Source organism: Microcebus murinus, chromosome 6 (assembly GCF_040939455.1).
Source record: "Microcebus murinus isolate Inina chromosome 6, M.murinus_Inina_mat1.0, whole genome shotgun sequence".
In the NCBI taxonomy this organism is placed as follows: Eukaryota; Metazoa; Chordata; class Mammalia; order Primates; family Cheirogaleidae; genus Microcebus; species Microcebus murinus.
In genome coordinates this window covers 35,089,333-35,110,125 of record NC_134109.1, presented here as the reverse complement: position 1 = coordinate 35,110,125, position 20,793 = coordinate 35,089,333, and the positions used below count along the sequence as shown (strand labels likewise).

At 36.0% G+C, this 20,793-nt stretch overlaps 1 protein-coding gene and 1 pseudogene across 10 annotated transcripts in view; one reads left to right on the top strand and one right to left on the bottom strand.

Moving 5' to 3' along the window:
• FUT8 (fucosyltransferase 8) overlaps positions 1 to 20,793 on the top strand; it is a 293,680-nt gene that overhangs the window by 90,646 nt on the left and 182,241 nt on the right. For 6 of the 10 annotated variants that reach the window (XM_076003949.1, XM_076003953.1, XM_076003948.1 and 3 more), the window contains one exon: positions 9,432 to 9,555. The exons of 2 other annotated variants lie outside the window; for them this stretch is intronic. The gene's annotated coding sequence lies outside the window, so the exon portion shown is untranslated. Of the gene's footprint in view, positions 1 to 4,760; positions 4,798 to 9,431; positions 9,556 to 20,793 lie in introns of all 10 variants that reach the window. 2 more of the 10 variants (XM_076003951.1, XM_076003950.1) reach the window with 1 other exon arrangement.
• On the bottom strand, positions 13,696 to 14,134 carry LOC142871460 (eukaryotic translation initiation factor 1A-like; annotated as a pseudogene).

Sequence of the window (20,793 nt, the reverse complement as noted above, 5' to 3'; positions counted from 1 at the left end):
TGAAGCTGTTTGATTATTCCTGCCTCTACCCACTACCTACCCTCCACCCGATTTTTAAACTATGGGGCCTTTTTGTATTAGCTGAACTTTCATGTTATTTTTCTTAGGGAAAAATGTTAAAGTAGACTAATAACTGTAAAGATTTTTTTAAACTTTTATTTTGTTATTTTACCTTATTATGGAGGTACAAGTATTAAAGTTATGTATATTTCCCATGCCCCCCCCCCCCACCTTGAGTCAGAGCTTCAAGCTTGTCTATCCCCCAAACGTTGAACATCTTCCTCGTTGTGGTTGTATACCCATCCCCTCCTCCCCCTCCCACCTGCCTGACACCTGATAAATGTTACTCCTATATGTCCACTTAAGTGTTGATCCGTTAATATCATTTTGCTGGTAAGTACATGTGGTGCTTATTTTTCCATTCTTGAGATACTTCACTTAGTAGAATGGGTTCCAGCTCTATACACGAGGTGCTATAGCACCACTGTTTCTTAAAGCTGAGTAGTACTCCATGGTATACATATACCACATTTTATTAATCCACTCATGAATTGATGGGCACTTGGGTTGTTTCCACAGCTTTGCAATTGTGAATTGTGCTGCTATAAACATTCGAGTGCAGGTGTCTTTTTCATAAAGTGACTTTTGATCTTTTGAGTAGATGCCCAGTAGTAGGATTGCTGGATCAAATGGTAGATCCACTTGTATCGCTTTGAGATATCTCCATATCGCTTTCCACAGAGGTTGAACTAGTTTGCAGTCCCAACAACAGTGTAAGAGTGTTCCTCTCTCTCCGCATCCACGCCAGCATTTATTGTTTGGGGACTTTTTGATAAAGGCCACTCTTACTGGAGTTAAGTGATATCTCATTGTGGTTTTGATTTGCATTTCCCTGATGATTAGAGATGTTGAGCATTTTTTCATATGTTTGTTGGCCATTATTCTGTCTTCTTTTGAAACGTTTCTGTTCATGTCCTTTGCCCATTTTTTGATGGGGTTGTTTGATTTTTTTTCTTGCTGATTTTCCTGAGTTCTAAATAGATTCCAGTTATGAGCCCTTTATCGGATGTGTAGCTTGTAAAAATTTTCTCCCATTCTGCGGGTTGTCTGTTTGCTCTCTTGACAGTTTCTTTGGCTGTGCAGGAGCTTTTTAATTTGATCAGGTCCCATTTGTTTATTTTTGTTGCTGTTGTGATTGCCTTTGGGGTCTTCTTCATAAATTCTTTGCCTAGGCCGATGTCTAGAAGAGTATTTCCAACATTTTCCTCTAGAACTCTAATAGTTTCACACCTAAGGTTCGAGTCTGTTACCCAGCGTGAGCTGATTTTTGTGAGAGGTGAAAGGTGTGGGTCTTGTTTCAGTCTTCTACATGTGGCTATCCAGTTTTCCCAGTACCATTTATTGAATAAGCATTCTTTTCCCCAGTGTATGTTTATGTCTGCTTTGTCAAAGATTAGTTGGCTATATGAGGATGGTTTTATACCTGGGTTCTCTGTTCTGTTCCACTGGTCAATGTCCCTGTTCTTGTGCCAGTGAAAAACTGTTTTAATGACTGTAGCCTTGTAGTATAGTTTGATGCCTGGTAAATTGATACCTCCTATTTTGTTTCTATTGCCTAGGATTGCTTTTGCTATACAGGGTCTTCTCTGGTTCCATAAGAAGCGTAAAATTATTTTCTCTATATCTGTGAAAAATGATGATGGTATTTTGATAGGGACTGCATTGAGTCTGTAGGTTGCTTTGTGTAGTATAGACATTTTAACAATGTCAATTCTGCCGACCCATGAGCATGGTATATTCTTCCATCTGTGTACGTCCTCTGCTGTTTCCTTCTTCAGTGTTTCATAGTTTTCCCTGTAGAGGTCTTTTACCTCCTTAGTTAAATATATTCTAAGGTACTTTATTTTCTTTGTTGCTATTTTGAAGGGAATTGAGTCTTTGATTTGGTTCTCACTTGCACTGTTGTTGGCGTATGTGAATGCCTCTGATTTCTGTGTATTGATTTTGTATCCTGAGACTTTACCAAATTCATTTATCAGTTCAAGGCATCTCTTGGTTGAATCCTTGCGGTTTTCTAGGTATGATATCATGTCATCATCAAAGAGTGAGAGTTTGATCTCTTCCGTTCCCATTTGGACGCCCTTAAATCCGCTCTCCTGCCTAATTGCTGTAGCGAGGACTTCCAGCACTATGTTAAACAGAAGTGGAGATAGTGGGCAACCTTGTCTTGTTCTAGTTCTAAGTGGCAATGCTTTCAATTTTTCCCCATTCAATTAGATCAGTGAAATTGTTTCCTTCTCTGTAGAACATAAAAATAAAAAAACTAAAATTAGAGAACAAACAGACTTCTCGTCTTGGATCATAGCTAGTAGTGGTTTGAGGACAAAATCTGTCAATGTATCAATGGTTTCTGTCTTGTCTTGGCTGCTGAGCAGGTGTACAAACCTTAGTCAAGTTAAATCACTTCTTACCTAAGTTTTCTTATGTTCACAGTGGAGATAGTGCCTATGTTAATGGAAAACAACCCCAAACTCCGTAAGATAATTTAAAGAAGTTTATTCTGAGCTGAATATGTGTTACCATGGCTTGGGGAGTCATGCCCCAGATGTCTTGAGCCAAGTGGTCTCAAGGCTGTCAGGTTACAGTTTGGTTTTATACATTTTAGGGAGACAAGAATTATAGGTAAATCATAAATAAATAAATGGAAGGTGTACATTGATTTGGCCAGAAAAGGTGGGACATCTCTTTGTAATTGGTTAAAGAAATAGAGCTTTGTCTAGAGGCTTGGAATGTTTAAAGATAAAGAAATCTGTTAGAGACAAACCACAATATAACCACTCAAGTGGTCCCTCAAGCATATTGATGGCTTGCAGGTGATTTAACCTTTGTCCTGTATGGCCTTAGGGCCTGTTAATAATTTAGTATCTTGTTGTCAGAAAGATTCTGTTTTGTCAATATTGTGATCTCTTGTTTTAACATTCATGCTGATCATTTGTTGCATCTAAACTCCAAAAGAGAGGATGTATAACTAGGTGTGCCTTATCTCCCTTTCCTTCATGGCCAGGAACTCAGTTGTAAGGTTTTTCTAGGGTCCTGTTGGCCAAGAGGGGGTCTTTTCAGTTGGCAGGGGGGTTAGGATTTTATTTTAGTTCACACATACCTTACAAAGCAAAGATGAGAATTAAATGAGGAAATCTGTGCAAAAGTATATTACATGCCTGAACCCCAATCCATATTTGGCATGCAACAAGTATTCTCTTCCTCCTTCCTTTTGGCATCAGTCATGTTTGGATTCTAATTCTTCCTTGAATTCAGTAGTTACTAGTTGTAGGATCGAATTATTTTGTTTTTCTGAACCTCATATTCCTTTGACATAAGGTCAGTAATACCTGCTTCATAAAGTAGTGGTTGAAATTCATTTCCTAGTGTATTCCAGGAAATTTTTGTTGAATCTGAATCTGAATGTTAAATTGATAAAAACTTATATGAATAGGTGGATTTTGCTAGGTAGATCTTTTGGACACAAAAACCACAGTATCTTTTTAAAGACTATATAGCAGGAAGAATATAATAAGGAAAAGTAAATCTCTAGAGTGTTTTTGTACGGGATTCTACAGTAGCTTATTATACTACCCTTAATGTAATTCATTGGGATAGTAAGGAAATTATGGACTCAAAGGATTTATTTTCACTTGAAATAGTACCTCTAGAAGGGATATACATAGTTAGGAAGTCAGACACCTGAACATACTTTTTCTTTGCTTTTATTCATTTTAACTTAGGTCAGTTTAGATTTTAATAAGATTTCAGTATATAATGGTTTTGTGAGCAGAAATTAGAAAATAAAACTGAACATTTCCTAGTGTGGTAATTATTAGAGAAAACTAATAAACCAATATTAAAGTTTAGTTGCAAAATTAAAGTCAGGACTCATAAATGAATCATGTTAAATGAGTTATGAATTAAATCAATTATTATTGAGTTTAACTGTGTTAAATCAATATATTAATAATTTCTTTGACATAATCGCAGAATAGAAATCAATGTATGTGTGGTATATTGTATTGAAGGGTTGGAGAGTGATGAACGAGGGAGTTTGTATTTTTAAAGATATTGTAGTTCCATGAATTTTGATTAGATTTGTTTGAACGTTAATCACTTTCATAAATAACCAGCAAAATGTCACTGTCTTTATATTTTGTAGCAGTTTGAGTCAGCTTCTGTATATATTCATATGAATGTAAATTTTAACTTATTTTCTTGTTTCCAAAGTTTAGGGGATAATTTAGCATACTGTTTGCTAGTCACTTTAAAGAAATTTCAGTTTAGCTGGGCTCCATGAGTTGAGCCTGTAGTCCCAGCTATTCAAGAGGCTGAAGTGGGAGGATTGCTTGAGTCCTGAAGTTCCAGGCTATAGTGTGCTATGATTGCATCTGTGAATAGCCACTACACTCTTGCCTGGGGAACATAGCAAGACCTTGTCTCTAAAAATATCTCAGTTTATCATTTTATTTGACATGTTATGGCTTTTATCAGATACTTGTTAACCACGCTAAAAATGTTGCACAGAATATAGTTTTTGCAGGCATATAGTTCTTATCCCCAAGGAAAAGGATAAAAGAAAAGAGAATCAAACCTTAATTGTGAAAACATTAAGTGCAAACAAGCTTCTGCTGAGAAAATGAGGATGAATTTATGTGTGACTATTAAAAAAAGACATATGGATATGTTGATTACAGCCATGTTTATTTTTGTTATAGGCAAAGAGTTTGCAGAGTTACAGCAAATGTATTAAAGGTACTGCAGAAATCAAATAACTTTATTTTTCAAGTATTTTTTTGTATTGTGTTTGCTTTTGAAGGAAACATACTTAAATATAAAACTGGGTGATTATTTTTATAACTACTTTATTAATAATTTAATGTTAAAAACTATTAGAATTCTATGATTTTATATTTAATTTATGAAGTATTATTAGGCAAATCATTCTTAAAATGATATCATAGTGATACATATTCCAATCCATCCCCCTTTTATTGTGGTAAATATACCTAACAAAATTTGCCATTTAACCATTTTTTAGTGCATTAAGTGCATTTACACTGTTGTGATATCATCACCACTGTCCTTCTCCAGAACAGCTTCATCATCCTGAATTGAAACTCTGTATCCATTAAATAGTAACTCCCCATTTTCCTTTACCTCTAGCCCTTTTAATTACTATTCTACTTCTGTCTTTCTGATTTTGACTACTCTAGGTATGTCATATGCGTATGAATTGAATCATATTATATATGTCCTTTTGTGACTGATTTATTTCACTTTAGCATGATGTCAAGGTTCATCTACATCATAGCATGTATCAGAAATTTCACTCCTTTTTAATTTTTTGTTTTGTTTTAGAGACAGAGTCTTGCTCTGTTGCTCAGACTAGAGTGCAGTTGTGTGATCATAGCTTACTGTAGCCTCAAACTCCTGGACTCAAGTGATCCTTTTTCCTCAGCCTCCCCACTAGCTAGGACCACAGTCACGTGCCACCACGCCTGGCTAATTTTTAAAAAAAATTTTTTGTAGCAACAGAGTCTTGCTATGTTACCCAGGTAGTTCTTGAACTCCTGATCTCAGGCAGTCCTCCCACTTTGGCCTTCCAAAGTGGTGGGATTTCAGGTATGAGCCACCATTTTGGCCTTTTAAAAAGGCCAAATAATATTTCATTGTATGTATATACCACATTTTGTTTATCCATTTATCCCTCAGGGGGCATTTGGGTTTTTCCTACCTTTTGGCTATTGTGAATAATGCTGCTGTGAATATTGGTGTGCAAGTATCTGTTCGTGTGTGGTAATATATTTTTGTATATATTTTAATAGAATTTTGTTACCTAAAATATTTTAATTTGAATGGACTAGTGCATATCTGAATTTTCAGTGATATCAGTGAACATTTATTGAATACCTTGTATATTTTAAATATTGGGGACATAAAAGATATATAGCATCATAGTACTATCATTACTTTAAAGAATTTTGCTGTCTAAAAAGAATAATAGGGTATGTTCCTAAAAACACAGTACCTGGTAGCATATCCTTTTTGAAGCTGGAGAGATATCCAAGCTCTTTTTTTTTTTTTTTTTTTTTTTTTCTTTTTAAGGAACCAAGTTTTCTGCTATTTTTTTTTTTTTTCTTTTTAAGGAACCAAGTTGATATCCAAGCTCTTATTGAAACCAACATCCTCTGTCACCAAGATTTTTGGTTGTTATCCTAAACATTTAAGAACCAGAATACATGGCCATAATCAACATATGCATATTTCATTCATATGCATTTAACATTCAAGTATAAATTTAGGGTGATCATATTAAAATGGAAATTGGATCATGACATTTCTTTTAACAATCTTATGGGACCTTATCCTTAGGTGGCTGACATTCCTCCCCCCAAACTCCCACCTTGACTCTGACCTCATCTCCTATCCCCACACCTACCTTGAGCAGGACAATTCTTTGTTGTGGATACATTTCTAATGTGTATAGACTGGCCTAAGAGTAAATGAGCTAAGAGGCCAAAGGAAGAATGTCTCTAGGTTCTTTCTAGGTTTGTGATGCTAATTTAATCTCTATACTATCTGTATTTTGCAAATGAAAGAAAACAGGGTAAGCACATCTAGAAGTTTCTCAGCAGCTCTGTTTTGTACTGATTTTAAAGGTAAAAACATAGAAATAAAAAACATTTTGGTATGTTTTGGTGTTTCAGTGGTTCTTTCCCCCCCTCATATTTAGGATATTTTTCATGGAAAAGCAAAATAAATATTTTATGAATTCTGTTATAACTTCGCAGTTTAATTGAACTTTTAGGATTTTTCTGTGTGTGCCAGCTGGACCATTTGCAGTTTAGCACTGGTATATAGCATGCGAATGCTCCTACTCTTAATTTCCACTGAACTGTTAGAAAGACCAAGGAAAAACATATCCAACTGTTAGATTCACATTCCCTTTGAATGATGTTTTGAAGCTCAAAATGAACTTTTAAAAACACAGCTAAGCAGACCTTCCAAAAGGTAGCATTTTAATACTGTTTTTTTCCCCTCCATATTCATCTACTTGGTTCCCCATAGTGATCCTAAACTGTGAGTGATAAAGGCTTATTACTCTGTAGTGTTGTGTGGCCCTAAAATTAGAAGTTTGTTTTCACAGTCTTCAGCCTCTGAATTTGGTGATTTTGTAAGACTCTTTGTTACTGAACTAAACTGGGGTCCGCTCACCTAGGCACAGTAAAACCAGACACCGACACTGAGATTTGCAGTGGGAAAAAAGGTCATCTATTGTATGGCACCAGGCAAGGGCAGTGGGTACCTAACACTTAAGACCCAAATTCCCCAATGACTTACAAACAGGGGTTTTTAAAGGCAGGGATACATAGAGAAATTGCAAGCAAAATGGTAAATCAATTTATAGATGTTAAACATTGATTTGTCCTGTGAGTATGGCTCTTTCCCGGTCCCTCAGGAAATTTAGAAGAAAGAAGGGCAGTCAGCCTTCAGTCCTGAGTTCCCTCTTATCTTAGGTCTTTGTGATAGAAGTTTTACATCTGTTGGGGGGTTCTGAAAAAGAACTCAAGAACAGCCTGTTAAGATGTCTTCTTTTAGTTTCTGTAGGGAACCAAAATATCTTGTGACTCTGGCTAGCTTGATTCTTTTTACTATTTTCTTGTTTATTAGGTTGTTCATTTACTTTTTAAGGCTAGGTAGGTGCCTGGAATTTTTCTTGAAGGAACTCACGATTTTTCCTTTATTTCTCTACTTGGGAGCCCAGCAGTTCTTAAGAGGGGTCCCTGTTCCATCTCATCTGGAGAACAGGAACTGTGGCTTAATTTTTGGAAAACATTTAGTAGGGTTGGTACACATAATAAAATCTATCTTCCCTAAAAGGACGGCTATGGCAAAAATGAGGGCTACATGTGCTGCGGTGGCTGCTGCCAATTTAAAATAAATAAATAAACAAACAAACAAATAAATATTTACCTTCTGAGGTTATGGATCTGTTAGAAAAAATGGAAAAAAAAAACCCCAGTATCACAGTTAAAAAGGGAGGTAGTTGCAGAAATGAAGAATGATAAATGGATGAGGATGGCTATCCATTCCTTCAACACGTATATGAAGGTCTACTATGTACCAAATACTACACAAATTACTAGAAATAAAGCAATGATTAAATTAGACTCAGTTCCTACAGTCATGGAATTTAGACTGTCTAGAATAGTGAATGGCATCCAATAGAAACATAAAAATATTTAAATAAATGAATGTGTATTTTGTGGAGAATGATTTGGGCTGTGTAGCATTTTAGTAAGTGAGGAAGTGGAGAGTATCCCATTCATTGTATTAGAGATATTTCATTAAAACATGGAAATTATTAATGGGAAAAATAGTTAAGTAAGTTTTGGTAATACCCAGAATGTAGTACAGTAGAACTCCCTTTATGTACTAACGTTATTGTTTCTTTTGTTTTACCATGACCATGTGCTGCTATTTAAAAATAATAAGCTTACTTTGAAATGTGTTTGGATAAATTTATTTTTAACTTGATATCTGTATCAGTGAACATATTATAGTTATTGGTTGATGTTCCATTGTCCTATATGGGTACAATATAGCTACATTAAATAATTCTGTATTTTCTAACTGGAAGAATATAGGTAACCAGAGGAAAATACCTTTAACATTCAACATTTACCTATAACATTTACTATTTACTCTAAGGGTAAACACTCAAAAGGTACAGTTTTAAAATGAACAGTAATATTTTAAAACCTATGTAAGGCCAGGCATGTCTCATCTCTATAATTCCAGTGCTTTGAGAAGTCAAGGTGGGAGGATTACTTGAGGCTAGCAGTTTTTGAGAGCTGCCAGGACAACGTAGCAAGATCCCATCTGTACAAAAAATTATAAAAAATGTGTAAGTGATAGGGAAACATTTAATAATAATTTTAATTTTGTTTTAGAGGTACTTTGAGACATGTCTGCATAATTAAATGATGGAGAACTGAAAACTTTTTAGCTTTTTTATATGTATTTAAAAAACTTAATTTGGATGTAGTTATTAATAAATATTAGATTGAACTACCTTTTTTATGTAAGGATTTGTTTTGGCTCTGTTCTTTGCTTATTATGACTACTGACTTTCTTAATTTTGAAGAGAAAAGACATGCTTTTTGGGAGTCTTGGTTATATCTAGTCAATATTATTAGTTTCTATAGTTGAATAGGGCATATTAAATTATTACTATTTTCTTCTTAATTTCTTTCAGTAACTTACTGTTTTTATCAGGATAAATTAATGGATTAATCAAAAATGTTGCCTTCTATACATAATTGCTTATAACAAACTTATTTTATTAGAAATGGTATAGCAACCTTACTATTTTTTCTTTATAGAGATGTGGCCTTGCACTGTCGCCCAGGCTAGAGTGCAGTGGTGTAATCACAATTCTCTGTAACCTCGAACTCCTGAGCTCAAGTAATCCTCCCACCTCAGCCTCCAGAGTCACTGGAAATACAGGTTTGTGCCACTAGGACTGGCTATTTTATTTTATTTTAGAGAAAGGTGGTCTCACTATGTTGCCCAGGCTGGTCTTAAACTCCTGGCCTCAAGTGATCTTCCTGATTGGGCTTCCCAAAGAGTTGAGATTACCTCTGTGAGCCACTACACTTGGTCATGCCCTTATTTTTTTATTCTCCATAAGAACACGTTGAATGGAGTTTTAAGCCATAAATGATTCAGTTTGAAAACTGTGTCTGTGGGTCTCTTTAAGTTTTTGAATGATATTAAAAATGGTTAACATTGCTTAGTTACAAATGAAAGTATTGAATTGAGCGTGATGGCTTGTGCCTATAGTTTCAGCTAGTGGGGAGGCTGAGGCGGGAGGATTGTTTGAGCCTGCAGTGAGCTATGATTATCCCACTGTACTGCAGCCTGGGAGACAGAGAGACCCTGTCTTTTAAAAAAAAGTTTTATTTTTGAGGCCATGTAGTCCTTTGAATTCTGAAACATCAAATTTGAAATAAGTCTTTTGTATTTTCTAGATATTTAACTATAAAATCTTTAAAAACTGTAGATTTAGCTATAAAATCTTCAGAAACTGTGAGCATATAAAGCAAAGGCATCAGACTGTAAACCTTGAAGGGTTATTTTAGATCTCTTTCTCTTTCTGTTTTACTTTTTTACTTCTGAAAAAATAAGATTATCTGTTACAGAGACAGGGTCTCACTGTGGTACCCATGCTGGACTTGATCTCCTGGGCTCAAGCGATCTTCCTGCTTCAGCCTCTGGAGTAGCTGGGGCTATAGGTGTGTGTCACTGTGCTTGGCTAGTAATCTCATTTTGTTTGTTCATATCTTTTAAAGTGAGTTAGTTTATTATATGGAGAATAAATCATCTCGTTAGGTGTTGATTCTCTTCTAGTATAAAAATATGAATCTTATTTAGCAAACCATTCTGTTTTAAATGCTTTAAATGCTTAAAAAATTTATATTAAAGGAATTATAGAAAAACTGGAATGAAATACCTAGATTTATACTGTAAACATGAATGATAGCATTTATAGTTAATATTTTAAGTTGTTACATGAAAACATGTACCTCAATGTTCAAAAGACCATCACGATGGCTAAATAGTAGAGAGGAGAGTTTTATTGGTGATACTGGTTTGCACACCAGGAAGAGATAGTCTCCAATATGGGTTGAAGGTGCTCTTTCTTCAAAGAGAGGAAGGACAGTTTGGGTTTTATGCCTTACAGAGTCAGTATCATACATATTCAGCAGGTTTGGGGGAAATGCTGTATATATTTGTGAGGGGAGCCAAGCACATGTGCAATGGGTATGTATGTAACATACATCCTATGTTCACTTTGGGGCAGGGCTTTAGCATTAAACGAGGTGGAATTTGGCTCTTTATGTCAAAAGATGAACTATAGGACACAAAGACAGTTTTTGTGCAGCCTCTATAAGCTGATTAAAGGTGGTTTAAGATCTGCACTTACTTATCAGAAAAGAATGCTTGTAAGGACTGTCCTCTGTCCCAGAATTATAGTTGTTTGTGTTGTAAATCAGCCTGATAGTTTTCATTATAGGAAGTTTAGCAAAGGTATGGTTTTTCTTACAGTTATAGGAATTTGGAAATTTGCTACGCACTTTTGTTTCCTTAACCTTAGGGCCCAAGTTAGTTGATAAAGGGGTGTCTATTTTAGTCTCTCAGATCATGTAGATAAAAACATTATATACATTAATGTAAATGATTTCTTATTTCATATACTTTTATATTATTTGTACTTTACTTCATTGTACTCATTTATTCATAATTCAGCAATATTTATTAAGTGTCTGTTATATTCCAGGCACTGTTCTAGACTGAATGAAAAGTGAATAAATTAGACACTATTCTAGACTCTGAGTGGACTAGTGAACAAAACAGACAAATTACTGATCTGATGGAGTTTATATTCTAGCAGGTATACTGATACTAAACAGGTACATCAGATAGTGACAAGTGTTTTAGAGAAAAGTAAGTATGTCAGGGAAGGTGATAGGGAATTTTTTTTTTTTTTTAAATAGAATAGTCAAGGATGATCAAAAAGATGATAATTAATGATGTCTAGAATTCAATGAGAACTGTGGGGATATTTTGGGCAGATATGTTTTAGACATGTTCAAAAGCCCTCTGTTGCGTGCAGGCTCTACATATTAAGAAGCATAGGAAATTATGCAATTATTCATTCATTTTTGCTTTCCTGGTAGATTCTAAGATCCACTGACAGTGGGGATTATCTCTGTCTTGCTCATTATTATATCCTTGACACATAGTACAGTGTCAAACATGTGGTAGGCAATGAGTAAATAGAGATACTGAGTGGGAATTTTGGAGGAATCCTTTTTAAAAAAATTCTTAAATATACTTTTATTTATTTATTTTTATTTATCTTGAGACAGAATCTCTCTCTGTTACCCCAGATAGAGTACAGTGGTGTCATTGTAGCTCACTGCAACCTCAAACTCCTAGGCCCAAGCTATCCTTTTGCCTCAGCCTCCCGAGTAGCTGGGAATACAGGCTCATGCTGATTTTTCTATTTTTAGTAGAGACAGGGTCTCACTCTTAATCAGTGTTGCTGGTATTGAACTCCTGAGCTCAAGTAATCCTCTGTCCTCAGACTCCCAGAATGTTACGATTACAGGTGTGAGCCACCGCACCAGGCCTGAATCCATGTTTTTAAAAAAATTGATACTACCTAAATTATTTCAAGCTGCAAAGTTCTTTATACATCATCTAGATCAACTCTGTTTGATGTTGTGCATGAGAAAATAAGAGATTTATTTATTTTTTCAATTTTAAAGATTTACCTTTATTCAGTAGAAAAAAGCATTTTATGTGGTAAACGCGCCACAACCTGTGTTTATTAGAATAAGTGACCAAATCAGTGAGTAAAGAACTTGGTTTGTGAATCAAGGCTAGCTAGGTCTTTGACTTGCTGATAATTTCTCTTTGGATTATTATAATTAGGAATGTTGCAAGTGAACCAAGAACATTGGTCCGGAATGATTATTTGAGAAATACTAAGCTGTCCAGTTTGAGGAGTGTGTTAAAATACAGGCGAGGAAAGGGATTCTAGGGCCAACTATTAAAAACTATAATCTGCTTGAGGGAGGAAATACTCCCTAATGCTGAAATGGTAGAAGACTTAGAAAAGCGCTGCTGTGTAAACTAACGTATAGCTTGATACTGTTGGAAAGAGAAATCAGACCCCAAGGATGGTCAGGCTGCAGGTAGAGTAGAGGGGGTTGCAAATGAACTCCCCTCCCAAAAGGCATATTCTTTTCTATGGATAATAGGAAGGAACAAGAATGGGGACATCTGAGACAGCCATGCTTGGCTTGGAGGCAGGTGGGCCATAAACTTGATCAGACTCTTCATTTTTCACTTCTCTGTCTAGAGCTCTTTAGATAGAATGACTTCTAAAAGTCATAGTTAGTAGTAGCATTCTTGGGGTGGCAAAGAGTTTTATCTCTTGTTCTAACTCAAGTTCATTGATTGGGGGATCCTTTTCTTTTACATGTCTGATCTGTACAGGGAAAAGTGCTTGCTGTGGAAGACATCTTTGTAGTCTGGAATTAGATTGCTTGGTTGAAATTCATGTTTGACATTGCTAGCTGTGTAATTACCACCTCCTCCTGCTACTCCCCACTTTTGCCTTTCAATGCCCTGGTTTTCTTATGTGTAAGACAGATATTCCCTTGTACTTTTCTTTATGCCATAAACATTTTCTCTTGCATAGTGGGATTTTTCTCATAAATCTTCAAATATACTACTCATTAAAAATATTGTTTCCTTGTTTTTTTATTTAAAGGGAGTTATGATTCAGAGCATAGGTGTTTAAAATCAGACACACTTGGGTGTTATACAAGTTTAATTCTTAAAATATTTGTTAGCATATATGAAACTTTTATTTAATTAGGAACCATCAGGAAGACAAAGGACTACTTTAAAGAGTATTTGAGCATCAGGAATTCATGTATTTATTTAGGAAAGGGACCTCAAAATAAAATTGGAATGCTACACAAAAGATGGTTAACTTTCTGACAATGAAGCCATGTCATTTTGGGGTTAACAATAAAAAAAAAATTTAGAATGTAAAACATTGAGTTCAATTTAGATATCACCAAGATCTTTATCATCATATCCAGTATCATCACAGTGGATTTCATCATCTTCTCCCGGACCAAAATGTCTCTGTTTTATTAATTTAAGCATATTCTGGAAGCTTGCCATCTGCCTTCAAACTTTAGCTTCATCTGTATCGTATTTGAAAATTACATCAGCTTTGTTATCCTGATAGTGTTGCAGACCAACCTATAATAATATCTGAGGTATTTACTTAAATCTTTTTTTCTCAGCTTTCCTCTGATATGACGTAACCTTTTTATACCATCAAGATACTTTGCTTGTAATCATCCATTTCCTAACGTTTTAATTAAATGACCATACAACTGTTGTCCATCCCCCTTATACACCAACTCTCTTTTTTTGGATTCATTCTTTCTTTTACCTCTGCATCTGTTTTTACCTCCCTTATCTTATTCTTGGGCATGGTGGGGATAGTTGCCTCACCATCTTGGGCTCTTTTCTGGTGGCAGCAGTGGCTGTGCAGACTGCTACCCTGGGGGGTGTGCTTGAGTATGTAGTCCCAGGAGGCTTGGTGGCCTGTGTGGGAGAGTTTTGCTACCCAGGTCTTTAGAGACATGCTTAGAAGCAGCAAATCTCCTTTTTGTGTAACTTTTTTTTTTTTTTTTTAGTATTTTCTTTCCTTTTTTTTTGTTTTTCTTGTGCTAATGTTTTTAAGGTTTCTAGGACAGGTCTAAAGTAACATTTGCGTATTTAGCTTCATTATTAAGATAGACCTCTACTAGAGTGGACCTCTTCTGAATGTCCCAAGGGTTCATTGAGGACTCTATCTTGCTTGTATGAACTTGAATAATTCCTGGCTCTTTTTGAGCTCTGGGAATGATTCAGCATTAGCTACTTAGTGATTTTTCTTTCCCAGAAATTATTTTTGCCCAGCCTCATGGATTTTTACCCTGTGCACATGTAGCTTGGTATTCAGGTAATTTAAGGGAATGCTTTTATTGTTTATTTTTTTAAATAGGTCTTTGTGTAGCTCTCTTACTTCAGGGACCTTGTCCAAAAATTCTTGTTGTATTAGCCTTTCTGAATTCTGATCTCTGTCTTTTCAACTCAGCAACGGACTAGATTCTATTTGAGTTTCCCTTTCTACATACTGCATTCCGAAAAATGCTTTTAGAAAGAAATCATAGGCAATTATAGGGCTCAACTGTTCTGTTTCCCTTTTTTTCAGGAATCAGTTTTGAGCTGCCAATTGTCCAATGTTAGATACATAGTTTGTATAGTTTTCTAATTGTTTACTTTTAAAGGGTAATTCTGGACCCTAATAATACTCCCTCATGGTTAATGGTAGAGTTCTCTCTCTCTCTCTTTTTTTTTTTTTTTTTTTTATAGACAGGGTCTTGCTCTGTCACCTAAGCTGGAGTGCACCGGTACTATCATAGCTCACTGCAGCCTTGAACTCCTGGGCTCAAGGGATCCTCCTGCCTCAGCCTTCTGACTAACTGGAACTACTGACACATGCCACTATGCCTGGCTAATTTTTAAATTTTTTGTAGAGACAGGGTCTCACTATATTGCCCACGCTGGTCTCAAACTCCTGGCCTAGTGATCCTCCTGTCTCCCAAGGTGCAAGGAATACAGGCATGAGCCTTCGAGGTCTCTTAATACTTTTAAAATGAAGAATGATATCCTTCAGAAGTGATGCATCCCACCCATTTCAAATTGAGTTCAAATAGTACTATGTGTAAAATTTCATTTTCTAATGTTGATTAAGTTAAATTTTTTTTAGTAACAGCATTTCTGTTACTATTCCACATATAGGTGTAAATAAAGCCTGCTTTGGCTGCTTTTCATCTAATATTAGGTACCAGTGAACTGATGCATTAAATTAAAGTTGGTGTAGCTATAATGATTTATAATAGCTGATTTTTTTTTGTACTTTTATGCCTCACTGAATATCACTGCCTGTTTTATGGTTACCTTTGTCTCCCTCTCCCTCCACTCTCACCCCAGAATTTGATATAACAACAAAAAAAGCCTCCATAACTCTTACTTAGTATAGGAACTTTTTGCCAATAAAAATATTGGTTTTATATTCTGTCTGTTGAGATACAGTGAAGTAGTGTCAACTGCTCAATATTTCTTTAAAATTCCTCCAATTAGTTTAAAAGCATTGGCAATTGGAAGTAGAATGCAAATATAAATTGGTGGGAAGTAATTGAGAATGTCTCATTAAGTATGAAATTAAGAAAAAAGGGTATGTTTGGTGAACAACAATACACTGATCCTAAGTTTTTTTTTGTTTTTTTTTTAAGGATATGAAGTCCTCATGAAAAGTTAAATTAATGGCACTCATACTTATGGTTGACTCATTTGATGACATGAGCTTCATTCTTTATCACTTAGTGCTTATAGTGTTTCAGTTACTGTACTAGGTGTGAGGTATACCCTACCTGATGATAATTTTACGTCTATGCTGTTTTTAGAAGAGGAACTTGAAATTCTTAGGGGAATGTTTAAAGATAAGCCAATATTAGCATTGTGATTTGTATGCTGTGTGCCCAGGTTTAACAAAGACATTTTTGACTCTGACATAAGAATCGTACACTGGAAATCTTAAGAAAAAACACTCAAGAAGTGTATAGCTGTAATTTACATATCTCAAGAGATGAGGGCCAAGGTTATAATTATAGGTAAGAAAACTACAAATGCATTAATTCTGACAAATGGCAACAAAATGTTTGAATTTGATTTCATTAGTTTTTATTGTTTCTTTAAAAAATTTTCCGATGTCTTTAAAAATTGCTGCTTCTAGATATATTCATGGAGTTTGGTGTAGTAAAACACTATTCACCCTTTAATTTTTTGATAGCCAGTGTAAAATACAGACATCTAATTACTCAAGGTCTTTTAGATACTAATGACTGTTCACTTGTGAGAAAATGCACACTGATGTATGGCAGTCACTAGATCTGTTTGCCAAAGCTGCTTTTGTTTTTGGTTGTTATTACTAGAAGAGATGGGTCTACCTGTATTGTTAACTAGACAACATGGATGTGCACTGTTTCATCCTCCTAAATTGCTTACCATTGAAATTCATGGATTATGTGTGTTAATTTGGTAGTATGTTGTCTTATAACTCTGCCCTTGAAGAGTAATAATCCCTTGGTCAGCCAAACCATGTTACTTTAATTCATTTGGAGTTGAGAACCAAGGGCTTTATCATTAGATAAATCTGTCTCTGAATGTTGGCTCCTTTTGGTTTTGTTACTTTAGACAAATTAATTAACATCTCCTGCTGGGTGAGGTTGCTCAGCCTGTAATCCCAGAGTTCTAGAAAGCCAGAATGGGAGAAGCACTTGAGGACAGGAGTTCAAGACCAGCCTGGGCAACATAGTAAGGCCCCTGTCTCTACAAAAAATAAAATGAAAATTAGCTGGGTGTTATGGCATCCTTATGGTCCCAACTACTCCAGAGGCTGAGGCAGGAGTCACTTGAGCCCAGGAGTTCGAGGCAGTGAGCTATATTCACACCACTGCACTCCAGCCTGGGTAACAGAGTGAGACCCTGTCTCTAAAAAAAAACAAAAAAAAAAACCCTCCTGTTTTATCTAATATTGGCATATGCTAGGGTAAAAAGTCTAATAGGTGTTCATGGCATGGGTGGAGAAAGATTTCTTACACAGAGATTAAGATATTTAAAAGTAAAAGTTTATTTTATCCTTTAGAAGGACAGAGAGAATGAGAAAGAAAATGAGGGGCAAAGAGAGCAGAGGGACGTGGGATGTGTCATCCCAAAGAAAGGTAAGGGAGATGCCAGCAGCTAAGCCAAGTGGCTTGCTGTTTTTATGGGGACAAAGAGAAAAATAGTTCATTGCTCCTTCTCTTCTTAACTGCAAGCAGTTAATGGAATCTGCTGTGTGAAACTGCTGCATCATTCCCTTTGCTTTAAGGATAAAGTGACCTTGCCCTCAAGATATGATTTTGGGCTGGGTTTGATGTGTAGAGATTGTCCCCCATGTTGTCATCCAGAAGATTCTCAGCAGCTACTCTAGGCTATAGAAACAGATGCTGAAAGGCAGTTTTAGTCAGTGGGTCTAGCAACTGTAAGAAATTTACATTTCCTTTTGTCTGCTGGGCTCCTTTGAGATGTTTAGAGCTCCACGGGGCACTTGTTAGCTAGGTAGAGAGAGAGCAGAGCTGATTTATTTTACTCACCAAAGCCATCATCTTTTCAGCATACTTTAGTAGTTGTGGACTCTAGCTAGTCTGTGAAGATTTGAATTCTAGCTCTGCTACTTATAAACTGTGTGACTTGGGGCAAGTTACTAACTTTTCTGCCTCTTCTTTTTCACCTGTAATCTAGAGATAACATTAGTACTTATTTATAAAGCACTTTGAGTAAACCTGTTACATAGTAAACAACAAATCTTTGCTATTTTTATCTTCTATAAAATGAAGGTAGAAATAACATAATAGAAAAGGGTTGTTGTAAAGCATGAATTAATAAGTAAAGCACTTTGCCCAGGGACCTAGTACATGTTCATCAAATAATGTATATAATGGGGAGATGATAATTATGATGAAGCAGATATGTCTGTAGAATAAGCATAGATCTAAGATATGCAACAAAAGAGATTACACTGTGGAACTCCATTGATTTGGTAATTAGTAGAGATACACAGAATGAGTTCCAGGATTCTGTTAGGTAACTTTTACAAAACAAAGTTTTCTCTCCCAAATGATGCAGAAGATATGGTGGATCAAGAATCCTATGGAGCTGGGTGCATGGCATGTACCTAAAATCCCAGCTACTCAGGAGGCTCAGGTAGGAAAATCACTTGAGTCCAGGAGTTCAAGATCAGCCTGGACAACATTGTGAGATCTCCTCTCTGGGGAAAAAAGAAAAAAAAGAATCCAACAGTACTTCAAAATTGTAATCTTGGTATGCCTGTTGTGTTAACAGTACATTTAAGGGTTGATCACACTCCACACAGATGATGAGGGAAGTAAAAGCAGTTATTAGGGAGAGCTTTTACATTAGCTGTATTATGTTAAAGATATAAAACCTCTCCCAACATCAATGGTGATTCAGAAACTGAAAAATGGATAGGGAGTCATGATGCAAGCTGCCTCAAACATTTCCCCTAACATTTCCCCTTTCCTCTATAGTAACAGAATCATATATATATATATATATATATTTTTTTTTTTTGGTTTGTTTGTATTAGTTGGGCACATCGATGCCTAGAAGAAAAGACTGTATTTCCCAGCAATGGGACTAAGTTCTGGCAAACAAGAAATGAAATCAGAAGTATATATGTGCTTCTACAAGGCACCAACTCAGCTAAGAATAGATCCCTTTTTGCCATTAGTTTTCTTCCTCTTTATGACCTTTTTGAAAGTATACGATCATTTTATACCATGAAGTGATCTTGAAGATGGAAGCCAGGTACCTAAAATAATGGAAAAGAAAATTAGAAGCTTGGATCCCTGAAGACACTGTGCAACCATCATCTCTACTTCACCTGTCTTCAGACTTATTTTATTTATTTATTTATTTTGAGACAGAGTCTCGCTTTGTTGCCCAGGCTAGAGTGAGTGCCTTGGCGTCAGCCTAGCTCACAGCAACCTCAAACTCTCCTGGGCTCAAGTGATCCTCCTGCCTCAGCCTCCCGAGTAGCTGGGACTACAGGCATGTGCCACTATGCCTGGCTAATTTTTTCTATATATATGTTAGTTGGCCAATTAATTTCTATTTATAGTAGAGACAGGGTCTCGTTCTTGCTCAGGCTGGTTTTGAACTCCTGACCTCAAGCAATCCGCCTACCTCGGCCTCCCAGAGTGCTAGGATTACAGGTGTGAGTCACCGCGCCTGGCCCAGACTTATTTTGTAAAAGAAATGAAACAATCCTTGGTATAACTTAAACTGCTGTGTTAGAATATTCTGTAATGTGCAGCACTGTGTCGCTATACAGAGAGGAAGAAGTATAAATAATAAAGCAGAGATTTAATGGCTTGTGTACAGACAAGTATGTGTGTGTATAAGATAAGTGAAGATATAAGGATATTTGAAGGAGATTAGCATAAATGACTAAGGAAGTGAGAAGATTATAGATCTACTTGATCATGATGGTAAAACTGGGAAATATTGCTAAATTAAAGGAAAATATGAAACTATTTTTAGTTTATTTTATAAAAAAAAGGAAATATTTAATAATTCAGTAACATTTATATAATTAGTTATCAAATCACGTTTTGTTGGATATTGGCGGTGGTTAGGAAAGCTGATAGTGTCGATAGGGGGCACAAATCATTCTTATCTTTAGGATATAGATGAATAGTTTTTCAAGGATTATTCTTAGTATCTTGTTATACCGTTGTTAAATGAAGTATTTATAACTTTGTAGATTTTTTTCTGGTAAACCGCATCTTATTAATGGCACTTCAAGTGTCTTCTCTTAAAATTTTGTATTGGTAAATTTGAAAAAGTGTTAGAAAACATTGGAATAGCTATTTCCTGAGGAAGAGATTGAGCCTCCACAGCAAACGGTGATATTCTTCTATTTTTTATTAATAATACAAAGATGCATAATTGTCAAAATTCTCCAGAGAAACAGAACTGATAGGAGATAGTGTTAGGGACCGACTTTCAACAGCCCCACCGCACAGAAAAGCAGAGACATTGAGGATGCAATCACATAAGAGGAGGTTTATTTTCTGGCTAGCCAGGGTCCAAGCCCCAGAGCACCAACGCAGTGTCCACTCTCGCAGGCAAGGACCCCGACCGGAACAACGGCATGCCTTTTATCCCCATGGTGCACAAGCTGTGCACAAGCTGACTACGCATGGATCATGTGTTGACCTTTAAAATGATTGGTTGCCCACTATTGCCTTTTGAAATAATTGGCGGGTTGGTTGCCCTCTATTGCCTGATGGGCCAGTCGCCCGTGCTTTAATGACCTCATCCCATAATTCCCCATACAGCGGTGTAGCAAGCAAGCAATGACCAGAAGCAAAAGTTTGCCGTTAGCTCATTGCCCCACCCAAGTAAATTCCCGACCATTGGAAAAATTCCTCTGCCCTTCCTCTGTCCTACAAATTCCTCTGCCCTTCCTCTGCCCTA